Here is a 12,043-nt window from a genome sequence, read left to right on the forward strand (position 1 = left end):
CCCTCATAAGTGCTACGGAGTTGGGGGTTGGGAAAGGTATTTGGTCAGGATTCGCCTGAGAAGCTGGCGATAGACACAGAGCATTTGATGTTTAATAGTTTTAAATTTAATCTTTTGAATGCCGGCATGCAAAAGAAAGGAGCAATGCTTTATTTATAGTATGAACAACATTGTTTCCCGTGAAAAAAGGGAATGGTCGCGCGTTCGACGGAAGTGACATTCTGCTTAGATAAAGCAGAACCGATCCCTCCAAGGTCATCGGTTTAATGCTTACAAAAAAAAGAAAAGAAAAATGCTGTCTGAACTACACGAAACGAGAGGCTGTCCACGACGCATAAACCGAGAAAAGAAAAAAAAAAATGCCACTACGCATGGCCAATTTTGCGGCACACGACTGATTGATCATTGAATCCGTCTCCCGTCCCCGTAAGGACAAGCAACAGTATAAAATGATAAACATTACATGCTTTTTCGTAACCGTACAACGCAAAAAAAAAAGAACACGATTGATCGCGATTCTGGCTCTCGCCCTCCCGTAAGAGCAAGCAACATAATCGAATGACAATGCAAACCACTGAAGTTTCTCAACCGTCCAGCTGAAACGCGTTTAAATCGGATAAAAATGAATTTCGACCATTTAAAAGCATTCCGTAATCGAAAAACACGAAAGAACGATCTGCGGAACTTTTCCCATGGTAAAACGGAACAAACTCACCAAATTGCCTGCAACATCTGCAAAATTGTTTTCGCAGATGCGGAATCCCGTCATCCGAATCACATGGGCCGGAACTCATCGTTGGTTACAACACATCAACTATTTCACACGTTTTTCATTTTTCACCACTAATCACTATCACTAAAATGAATACAAAAGCTAAATTTCTGTACTAGTTGATGGAACTATGAAATAAAAATTTTGACGGGAATGAAACATTTTCGCGGCCGGTATGAAGCACGGCACACTACGATCCAATTTGATTTTGTTTTTGAATTTTCATTCAAAAATAAAACAATTGTCGGCAAGTCATCCATTTAACACCTTCCTGTAGGAGTTGCCGATTTTGAGAAAAATCGGGTAAAAAAGATTATCCAGATAAATTTTGTGGTAAGGTTTTCAGTTCTTCTGCTCGAGTTGGCGCGAAATGCTTCTAAACCCAGAAAAAAAATAAATTGAGTTTTTCTTCGAGGTGGAAAGAGCAGCTCAACAAAAAAAATAACCAGTTTTCAAAAGTGCTACGATATTGTTGAAACTTTCTAGCAAAAAGTGTCCTCGTATGGGTTTGAAACATAATGAGTTACATTTTTATTTAATTATAACATATTTTGTTTCAATTGAGTTTACTGAAGAGTTTTCTCTACATTTAACTCAATTAAACTAATTTGTGTTATATTTTTGTTATTTTAACTACTAACACTATTTCTTTAATACGGCTATCGTGATACTTACTACGACTCTATGACACTACTTCGAACGTCACTACCCCGAACGCCATTACCCCGAATGCATAACATTTTGCGACTAATTCTGATTGGAAGGTTGGGAGATAATAGAACGGTTGCTTATGAGTATTAAACAATTTTGACCATTCACTGTGTTCGCGCAAATGTGTTGTATTCATGAATATTACTTGTATTACCATATACGTATGTCCTTTTGTATGTATTCTGACCACTTGAATAGAAATAAATCAGTTGCAACTCTATAACTGCCATGGCAGGATGTAAGTCCAAAAGCTCTACTGTTTTACTGTGAAATCACAACGTAGGAATGAATCTCGACCAAACTCACTGTTTTTTTTTAAATATTAGGAGGTATAAAAAAAGCATTTTTACCTTGATGATAATAAATCATTGAGCTGTTTAGTGGAATACCTATAAGTAGATGAAAAATCGAATTTAGTAATTTAGTCGAATCTACACAGTTAAAAATAATGAAGATTACACGTCATGTAAATTTCATTTAGGCGAAGTAAACATGACGTCATATAAATTTAAATCTGGAATCATGTAAATATGTGGTAATGACCCATTCTGGGTAATGGCGTTCGGGGTGCTTAATAGGATGGAGCCACTTACTACACGGTCGATCGGTAAAAGCGACCAATCGTGGGGGCGCATGGTCTTTTGTAGGGTGCAGAACAAAAGGTATTGTTTTACTTTCTATTGAGCGTGTAAGAAAGTGTGCGTGGATTATCTACGATCTAGGTCATGACTACTACTACACTATTACTATTGCTAAATTATCACAGTACCGTGCTGCATCAATACCCGGACGCTTAAGACGAGCGCAATATTCAAACACAATTTACTACATGTTCTAGATCAGTTTTGAAAAAGTTTTGCTTTGGAACTAATCAGTTGAGATCTAAGTTTGATGAATGTAACACATTTTGTAGTATTTATTACGATTTACTCACCAAAACCATTGAATTTACATTGCTCGTCGTGTTTTGAAATCCGGACAGATGTTCTATCATGGGCTCAATAACCGGACACGCTGGAATCGAAATCCGGACATTTGCAATATTAGCACATTTACAAGAAGTTTGTAGTATATATTAACCGAAAACCTGCAAGTTCACACATATTTATCCTATACCTCGTAATTTCTGTCTCGATAAAATAAAAAAGAGCGTAAACTACTTTGTTAAACTTGATATTAATTACCTGAGTCTGTTTTGCAATGTGACTTTGACTGCATTATCGTTATTGGAGGAAAAACCACAGATATTTTACTTCATTCCACTTTCTGTTCACTATTTATACTTTATGTAATGTGTATTTATTTTTCTTCTGAATTTTACGTTTGAACACAGTTTCTCATTAACAATATTAAGTGCACTCACTATTCGTCCGGAATTGAAAACAGTGCTTCTATCTCCCGGACAGTTATTTATACACATAAAATAACACAAGTTTGCAATTTTTATGACATCCTTGAAGCTTTTTACTGCTGTGTATAAAGTAGAGCACAATATCAACATAAAATTACACATTTTCTTTTATTTCAATGTTTAAAGTATGTTCACACGTTAGGTACTGATTTTGCTAAATAAGTGTGAAAGAACTGATGAACAACGACTGCTGAAGGGGGCAAGCTTGTCATTTTTATTTTCTGTTTTATTACAAGGATTACTAGATTGATTTTAAAGGGAATATGAGACCTTATAATTCATATTATCAGACAGATATACAATTCATATCATATTCAATTAAATAACAGTGAAAAACATGATAATTATCTGAGTGTCCGGATATTGGTCCCGTCCGGATTTTGATGCATCACGGTATATAGTTGGTGGTAGAGATGCGCAAAACAGTTAATTTTAGTGAACCGAATCTTTTGAAAGCTTCGGTGGCTCAGCGGCTCGCAAAGGAAGAGCGAACGGGAAAAAGGGCGGTTCACTTCTGTTGCGCGACATACGTCGTACCTTTCGTATCTTTCGCTCTCAAGCTCACGATACACACTACCGGTTTCCCCTACCCGAACCAAAATGAAGAAGCAAAATGTGCTTCGCCATTCACGTGTGTACTTTTTCTCTAATCTTTCATCTGCACATTGTATGCAAGTGAGCGGGTCAAATTAGTTGTTTGGCTATGTATGCTGAGGGTGCGGAGCTCCATCAAACTGTATTTGCATGTATGCCGTGGCGCGCAAAGTAAGGCACGTGTCAAGCGTTATAATAAAGCCGAGAAACGAACAAAAGACAGTAGGGGAAAATAATCGATTCGTTCATTTTCCGGGTCACTTTTTGTCGGATCCATACTGATCAAATGAACCGACGCTCGCCAAAAAAGAGCCACGAATCACTCGTTCTTTTGAGTGATCCGAATTTTCTGAACATCTCCGACTCTTTTTGCCCATCGCTAGTTGGTGGATCATGCAATGCTCATAAGGGTCACAACACCAACCATAATTGTAGAAGCGTTAAAGGATAGACTCTTTTATTGTAGCATAGGTTCTTTTGGAAAGTTACGTGAGTTTTATTCACGTAGCTACAATAGTTAGCTGCAACTCCTTCATAGAATATATTATCTGAACCAATAGTTTCGAAGCAAGATTTTTTTCAAATAAATTGTATGCAAAATATCAAAAGCCCTTTTCAAGTACAGTGTGACTCTTTTATTGAAGTCAAAATTTTCAGTTGCCAAAATCAGAACCCATTTTTTATGCAAAAATTATCTTTTGTTTGTTGTTACATCAACCAAATGATGCCCAGACTTTGGAGGTCCACTTGGAAGCAGATTTCCGTAGGGTAGGACATTGCTATAAATTTATAGACCCATCATGTTTATTGTGACAGACGTTCCACATACTTTTTTTGCTGGAATATTTTCAACGATGTTTATAAGGGGCCCGCATCATTCATTTAAACCTTGATATGGTACGCAGTATACTCTAGCTTGAGCACCACTGGTATAAAATATTGAATCTTATCTTGAAAAATCGAACGTCATGCTCAGCTCATACTGTATCGTATTTATCACACGCATCACTAACCTTATTGAGAAAAAAGTGTAGTTTAGGCTGTGCTCGCATTTGTGCTCGCTATTAAAAGGCATATAAAATAAGCTGGCAAGTCATTAATTTATCTTCGACACGAATGAATGGTGTAAAGTGTCGGAAATAAAAAAAAAATAATAACAATTTGTCTAATTATTGTCTAGGTTATGGATTGTATGTTGAAATTTACTTGAATACGAATTTATTTGGCATACGCCACTTATTTTATCTATGAAGTTCCTTAAAGAGCTAAGAGACACGCTCTTACATACGCAAGGCATATTATCTTTCCATAAATATACCAACTGAAAAGGCGAGACCAAATTTATTATTAAAACTCTAAGATTCATAGACTTTTTGTTGCCCTAGTGCCAGTGCTTTTTCCAACGAGCTGTTCCAAATCTGAAGAAAACAAACCTACCGACAGACTCAAGTGGGCTTCTCATGCAGTGTGTTTGCCTGAGAAAAGATGTTGGAACCCTTGATGAGATACTCTACAAAATTAATGACTTCATGAAACGTTGCAAACATACGACCATTTTGAATTCAATAGGGCAAATGTAACTGATGATGGTGCAGCTAAGGCAGCATCCATTTATTACGTAACGCAAAAATTGGAATTTGTTGACCCCCTCCCCCTCCTCCGTAACGCTTTTTGTATGAAAAATTTCAAAATTTTGAATGAGTCGTAACGTTTGAGCGTACTCTCCCCTCCCCCTAGAGCGTTACGTTATTTGTGGATGCCGCCTAAGCGAAAATTGCTAAAACATGGTGATAAAATCATGATATATGTGATTTTAACGTATCAGCCGAGAGATTTCAAATCTTTCTATCATTTAAATTTATAAAAATCGCGATTCATTTTAAATTTCCCTGCAAAAAGCCTTGCACCAATAATAGGAACACTGTTCCTTTAGTGGAGGTAAGTTTTAAGGGTGGTTCCTTTAGTTCTTATGAGACCCTCCACTATGGGTACCGATGCACTAGAATAGGTGCAAAGGAGCAAAAAATTCAAGCAAAATAATTATTTCAAACAGTTTTACAATTAAATTTTGGAAATATTATTCGATTGATTGTATCATTTTTGCATCGAACGACATAGAACCACTTAATCATTTTTTATACGAAACATGTCAAAACACGCTACCTCCACTATTGGAGCTACCTCCATTAAGGAAGCATTTACCCTAAGGGGGTACGGGAAACCTAGTAGTTAGTACGATTAAAGGAAATATCGACAAAAAATGAGCCCCGGATCGCATTGTTGCTTTTCAACTGACAAAATCATACGACACAATAATACTAAAAAAGAAATACAAAGTAATGGTAGAAAATGTTGCCAAAAACGGATCCATTTTGCTGCCAAAATGGGGGGGGGGGGTGCCAAAATTGGAGCATGACAAAACGGAATCCCACTAGAACTACGTATTATATCCATCAATGATCTCGATTCATTCTAGATTTAATTTCAATTTTGTTTCCAATTTATTTATGTTTTCGACTTTTCATCTTTCGACCTTTTGCTCCTTAAGCTGTTAGCACACAGTAAAAAACATCATATCGGCCGACGTAATTTTTGGTTATAATAATCGGACGCAAATGGATTTGACTCCATCCAATTCACAGCATAATCCACACAAATTACATAACCGAATTTGTTAATTGAAAATGTCAAGAAACTCATTGAACGACGCGACTAACACTTGGAAGACCAGGGTTCATGTCCCGGATAAACTTTTACACCGTTTTTGTTTACTTCTGGAGCTGCTTGTTAGGGTTTTATAGATTGCTAGATCCCGATTGTCAAATGTCACCATCAGGTTTTATACGTTTGAGAAATGTAATTTAAACAATATTTGCTGCCGAACTGATTTTTTTTTTACTGTGTGGTATGAGAAGAGCGAGATGAGTTTTCAGATTCTCACTAGAATTAAAAACAACAACCAGTTACGAGCGCCCGCAACTGAATCTCGGCGCTCCAAGTCGCGCCATTTAATAACCCAATCGGCAAGTGAATAAATTGATGCATATCGGACGAACAATTCATTAATTTCATTTGCACGATGACGGTGATAATTATGTTCGTCCCATGGGGATGACATTTTCCACCGCCAGCCAGATAAAATTATTGCCCATTGGCTCGATAGCTTTCACTGCGCGATTATTAACCCCGGTAACTGTGTGCGGGAAAATTGCGATATTGAGTCGTACCTTTCGAAATTCATCGCACAAAACCGATCGCCAACAAATCGCGCACTAGATCTCTTCCGGACCGCGGACGATTCAAAACTGATCAATCAAACAGTCGAACATTTGTCCAGTCGCCCCCAAACTGGGGTGGTCAACGATGCCGTTTTCGCTTATCAATCACCTCGAGGCGGCATTAAAATAGTCTGGAATTGATGGCGTACAGTTTGGGCTGACAGCCGTTCAGACCGAACATCTTCAAGCGCACCATAAATATCCGCGGTGGGTGGTCTCAGGAGCCATTAATGGGTTGCTGCTGGCAACACTGCTCACTGGTAATTTATATCGGTGTTTCTATCGGTCTTCACTGACTGAATTTATTTGCGAGCACCCGGCTTCTTACGTGTTCCGCGGTGACTGATGATGCTCTATGGATATAGAGTGGTCGAAGGATCCAAAGTTACCGAATAGATTTTCAGTATGCATGGAGAAGAAGGTTTTGAACGAAAATTATAACGACCTTAACACAGTTTTGCTGATGCATATGATTTAGCATATGCTTTAGCATTTGCAGTATCATATATTTTAGAATACGCTTTAGCAATTGACTTACCGTTTCCTGAACCATTCGTCTCAACATTTGTTATAAAAATAGCTTAAGCATAAGCTGTAACATTTGCTGTAGTATATGTTTAAGCATTTGCACTGGCATTTTTTGCCTCAGCTTAGAACTTCAGCTTAGAGCTTCAGCTTAGAACTTCAGCTTAGGGTTTTCGATTATAATTTATATATACCAACAAATATATGAGAGCCATTTCGTCATCAAACAGCCAAGCAAAGCGTTTATCCTAATGCATCCTTTGAGGACGCATCAAAAGCAACGATGGAACGTAATAAGTTTTCATCGGTCACATTCCCCTTCCCCGGGGCCCAGATAGCCGTAGCGGTAAACGCGCAGCTATTCAGCAAGACCAAGCTGAGGGTCGTGGGTTCGAATCCCACCGGTCGAGGATCTTTTCGGGTTGGAAATTTTCTCGACTTCTCAGGGCATAGAGTATCTTTGTACCTGCCACACGATATACGCATGCAAAAACGGTCATTGGCACAGTAAGCTCTCAGTTAATAACTGTGGAAGTGCTCATAATAACACTAAGCTGAGAAGCAGGCTCTGTCCCAGTGGGGACGTAACGCCAGAAAGAAGAAGAAGATTCCCCTTAATTATTGCTCGGGTGTAATTAATTTCACAGATAACAACCAAACACTCCCCCTCTTCCACCCCCCAATCCAATTCGATCCCCCGAAACTTCTTCGAAACAATTCGGTGTATGAGCTGGCCATCCCCCATAGTTTAGCGCCGGAGGTGCGGAAACAATTGGACCGCCCATTGGCGTGACCGTTCCAAACAAGCTTTTGGTGCTGAACTGAACTGAATTGCCACTGACTGGCGATGCCCAGAACAGAGAACATTGCGTGCTTTTGAAAGTTTCTGGTGCGATGATTGGAAATTAATTTTACGCACGTCCGCGCGTAATTACAAATTATCGGCATTCAATGGATGATGCAACGGTGCTATGATGACGAGGATGGGATCCAAATAGCCGTAGCGATAAATAGGCAGCTATTAAGTTAAACTTTGAAAAGGATGGTGAGTTCGAGTCCTGTATTCATGCTCAACACACGATAAATAAACAAAAACAGCAAAACATCTTTCGATTAAACATTGTGATTGTACACATAGAACACAGAGCTGAGAAATAAGTTCTTGTTCCAATCAGGACATAGCACCCGAAAACAAAGAAGAAGGAGATGAATCCAAGGAATCGTTCACCCGTGTGCTATTGTGTGAAAGGATATTGCTGTCTTTATGGAAAACGCTGCTAACCTGGGGTGGGACCAGGGTTTTAAATGTTCTCTAATTTGATGACATGTTCAACAACGGTCGCAAAGATGATGTAGCACATTCAAAGGATGGGTATTAGGGTGTGGCTCATTTTTCAATAGTTCTTAAGAAGCACCACACTAGACAACGGACTAGCATGCCACGCCCAGTGGCACAATCGGAAAACGTTTCTGACGAAAAGATTCTCGGACTGAAGCGGGAATCCAACCCACTTCCTTGACTCGATGCAGCTAAATGCTTGGTAACACTAACCGCACGGCCACGAAGCCTGTGTGCTGTTATGAATTCAGATCACGTAAATGGAGAAACCTTAAATATTGGACCACAATATTAAAATATAGAGGTGGGGCAAGCGATTTAAAGGTGAAATTTGCAAACAATGAAATATGACCATCAGAGAAGTTTACAAAAGTTTGTTATATTTCAGTCAATTTTGAAAGTTGTAGTACTATTCATTTCAGCAGGCAATTGATCAAAGCATACGATGATCGACAATGTTTCGCAAGTTGTAACAGACTTGATAAATGGCAGCAACGAAGGAGAGCCCCAAAGAGAGAGTGATGATAAAACCCATTATCTCGCTTATTTGCCATTGGGGGTAGGGGTTTTACTATACCGGCATGATGAACAATCCCCGAACATCTAATAGCACACTTTTGCCCCCAGGTTTAGAGCTTGTTTAGATAGGTTTTATCCTGCACTGTAATCCCCCCAATATAATAAAATGTGAGAGTGAGAGAAAATCTCAATTTTCTCAGAATTCAAACTCTGAATTTCAGCATTAAATATACAAAAAAATAGTAGAACATGATTTGTTTGCTCATTTTACGAAAAAAGTTGGCATTGTTCGACCACGATTGGCAGCACCCCTTCAGAATTCAATGAAACTTTCTGGATGTCAAAAGTATGTGAAACTAAGATACTTTGCATATTATGTTTTTTAAAAATCGATCTAGACTAACATTTGAAAAGGGTCAAAGTTTTTTTTTAACTTTTTTTTATAAACCCGACCTACAAAAAAGTGTTGTATGGGGGACTGTCGTGAAATTTCCTGACGTTTCAGAAAAACTTTTTTCTTTAAAACATGCCCAATTTGCAATGCATGGACGACTTGTAGTAAATTTAATTATGAAACTTTTTGCTTAAAGATGATCAAAATCTGAAGTGACCGTTTTTTTAAATCGACTTTAAAGTTTTGAATCATATTTTTTTCAGTGCAGAAAATGTGTTTTTATTTTTTCAATTAACAGTAACATTAATTAAAACACTTTTTTGTAGGTCTTATCGTTTTCGAGTTGTACGGGTTTATAAAAAAAGTAAAAAAAAACTTTGACCCTTTCCAAATGTTAGTCTAGATCGATTTTGAAAAAAAAACAAAGTATGTAAAGTGTCTTAGTTTCACTTAGTCTTCACTTAGCTTAGCTTAGCTTAGACTGACTACACATATCAATGGTTGCTATTCCGTGATTGACCAAAGTCAGTGAAGATGCACAAAAAATCAACTAGAAGTTTTGCTGGGATTGGCCATAATCTTCTTCAGTGTACATAATTCAGTGCCTCTATTTATACATGGTCAATAACGGCGCTGGCCACGTCCTTGCAGTCAGGTGGGATTCAGAGAAGGAATGTTAGCGTGTAACTTTTGCTATTTGGAGACCGTGTTTTCCTCTGCATCTCCACAAAGGTTACTGGGAGGGATGGTTGTTAATGGGGAGGATCGTTGGGTCATAGGATTCACTTTGATAAGCGATTTGACCATGATAAACGATTATTTGTTAACATGCTTAGGAATATCTCGGAGAAAAAAGAACTGTCCAGTCAATCATAATTGCTGGTAGATCAATCATATTTGACATTGGATTTCAGTGAACCATACATTAAAATTGATTCAACAATATCTATGCTTGGTTTAACTATTTGGTATGATTGGTTCAACTACACAAAATAATTGAATCAACTATAGATATGATTGACTCAATATTAATATACAATCATGACAATGGTATTATTGTTGATGTTGTGTTGTCAAAACCGGTACGAATCTTCTTTATCGACATTGTAAAAATGCGACAAAATGTAAATAAATATGGTAGCAGGAATTTAAACCACTATCTTGAGAGTGAGAACGCATTAACTTATTATCTACTTCAACATTGCTTGTTGGTATTAAGTGGTTTTTTGCGGTACAGTTTGTAACGTTTCCAGGTAATAATGTGCGGAAAGCTGATCCAACAATAATATAATTGAAATATTAATATGATGGGAGACAGAAACAAAAACATAAGCAATTAGGCAAACCATACTGTCAGTTTAGAAGCACCGAAAATATGCTTGTAACAATTGTATCCTGGCATGTTAAAGCAACTATCGGAAAAGTTATGTCAATCATGCAAGAATTTTCTGCGTGATAATATATTCAATTGACATGGAAAATTTCCAAATAGGCTCCAAGGGATTCTATATATAAAAAAATAAATTAGAGTTTATGCCGACACTTACAGTGACGAACCATTCATAGTTTGTTGAATAATCATATTTATGTCCCACCGTTGTAACGATTAAATGTGCGGTCATACATATTTTATAGATTTAAAAAAAGCATGAAACGAGCTCACCAATTGATCCTTCATCCTTGATTGAGCAGCCACAATTTTCAGCTTTATTTGAAGCATACATACTAACTAAGAAACGCGAATCTTTCTTCGCACTCACGCCACGCGGACCGAAAACAATTGGTTTTGATTTTGTCGTTCGCCCAGCAGGAGCATGCCATGGAATCGGAAGACCACACACTACTCAGTATCTTAGTTTCACATAGTCTTCACACCCAGAAAGTTTCATTGAATTCTGAAGGGGTACTGCCAATCCCTTTGTCGAGTTGGCGTGAAATCCGTCATCCAAAACTTGAAAAATAATCGAGATAGCGCTTTGGTGGTTTTAGCAAAAATGTGAACACTTGAAAGTTCTAAAACTGTTAGATACAAACAGTTCATGAAAAAATCAACGCTTTGTCTATATAAGCCATTTAAGAGCATTTCATGCAATTACAAGCCATTTTGTGCTATTCTATGTCGTTTTAAGTCATTAACAAGCAAGTTTTAGCCGTTTTACGCCATTATAAATAATTTTTAACCATTTTTAAGCCATTTTAAAGTAATTTTTATCAATCTATTTTATGCCAATATAAGCCAGTTTAGGTTATTTTATCCAATTTAAATGACGTAATATGACTCAAAATGGCTAGAAATTGCTTACTTAAGGCCATTGTGTGCCATTTTAAGCCGGTTTATGGCATTCTCAAGCAATATTACGCCGTTTTATCTAATTTTATGCCATTTTAAGCTTTAAAAAAAATAAAGTTATTTGTTTTAGCTATTTAAGCCATATTAAAACCATTCGTGGTCCTTTTTAGCCACTTTGAGCCATTTTGAACCATTACAAGCCGTTTTTTA

General features: G+C 37.5%; 1 protein-coding gene across 6 annotated transcripts in view; it reads right to left on the reverse strand.

Annotated features, from left to right (window-relative positions):
• Positions 1 to 12,043, reverse strand: part of LOC5572215 (high affinity cGMP-specific 3',5'-cyclic phosphodiesterase 9A) — a 781,628-nt gene that overhangs the window by 186,833 nt on the left and 582,752 nt on the right. Inside the window, exon 1 of one of the 6 annotated variants that reach the window (XM_021853025.1) lies at positions 6,716 to 6,835. The exons of the other annotated variants lie outside the window; for them this stretch is intronic. The gene's annotated coding sequence lies outside the window, so the exon portion shown is untranslated. Of the gene's footprint in view, positions 1 to 6,715; positions 6,836 to 12,043 lie in introns of those variants that run through there. 6 annotated transcript variants of the gene reach the window in all.

The sequence above is a fragment of the Aedes aegypti genome, chromosome 3 (assembly GCF_002204515.2).
Source record: "Aedes aegypti strain LVP_AGWG chromosome 3, AaegL5.0 Primary Assembly, whole genome shotgun sequence".
In the NCBI taxonomy this organism is placed as follows: Eukaryota; Metazoa; Arthropoda; class Insecta; order Diptera; family Culicidae; genus Aedes; species Aedes aegypti.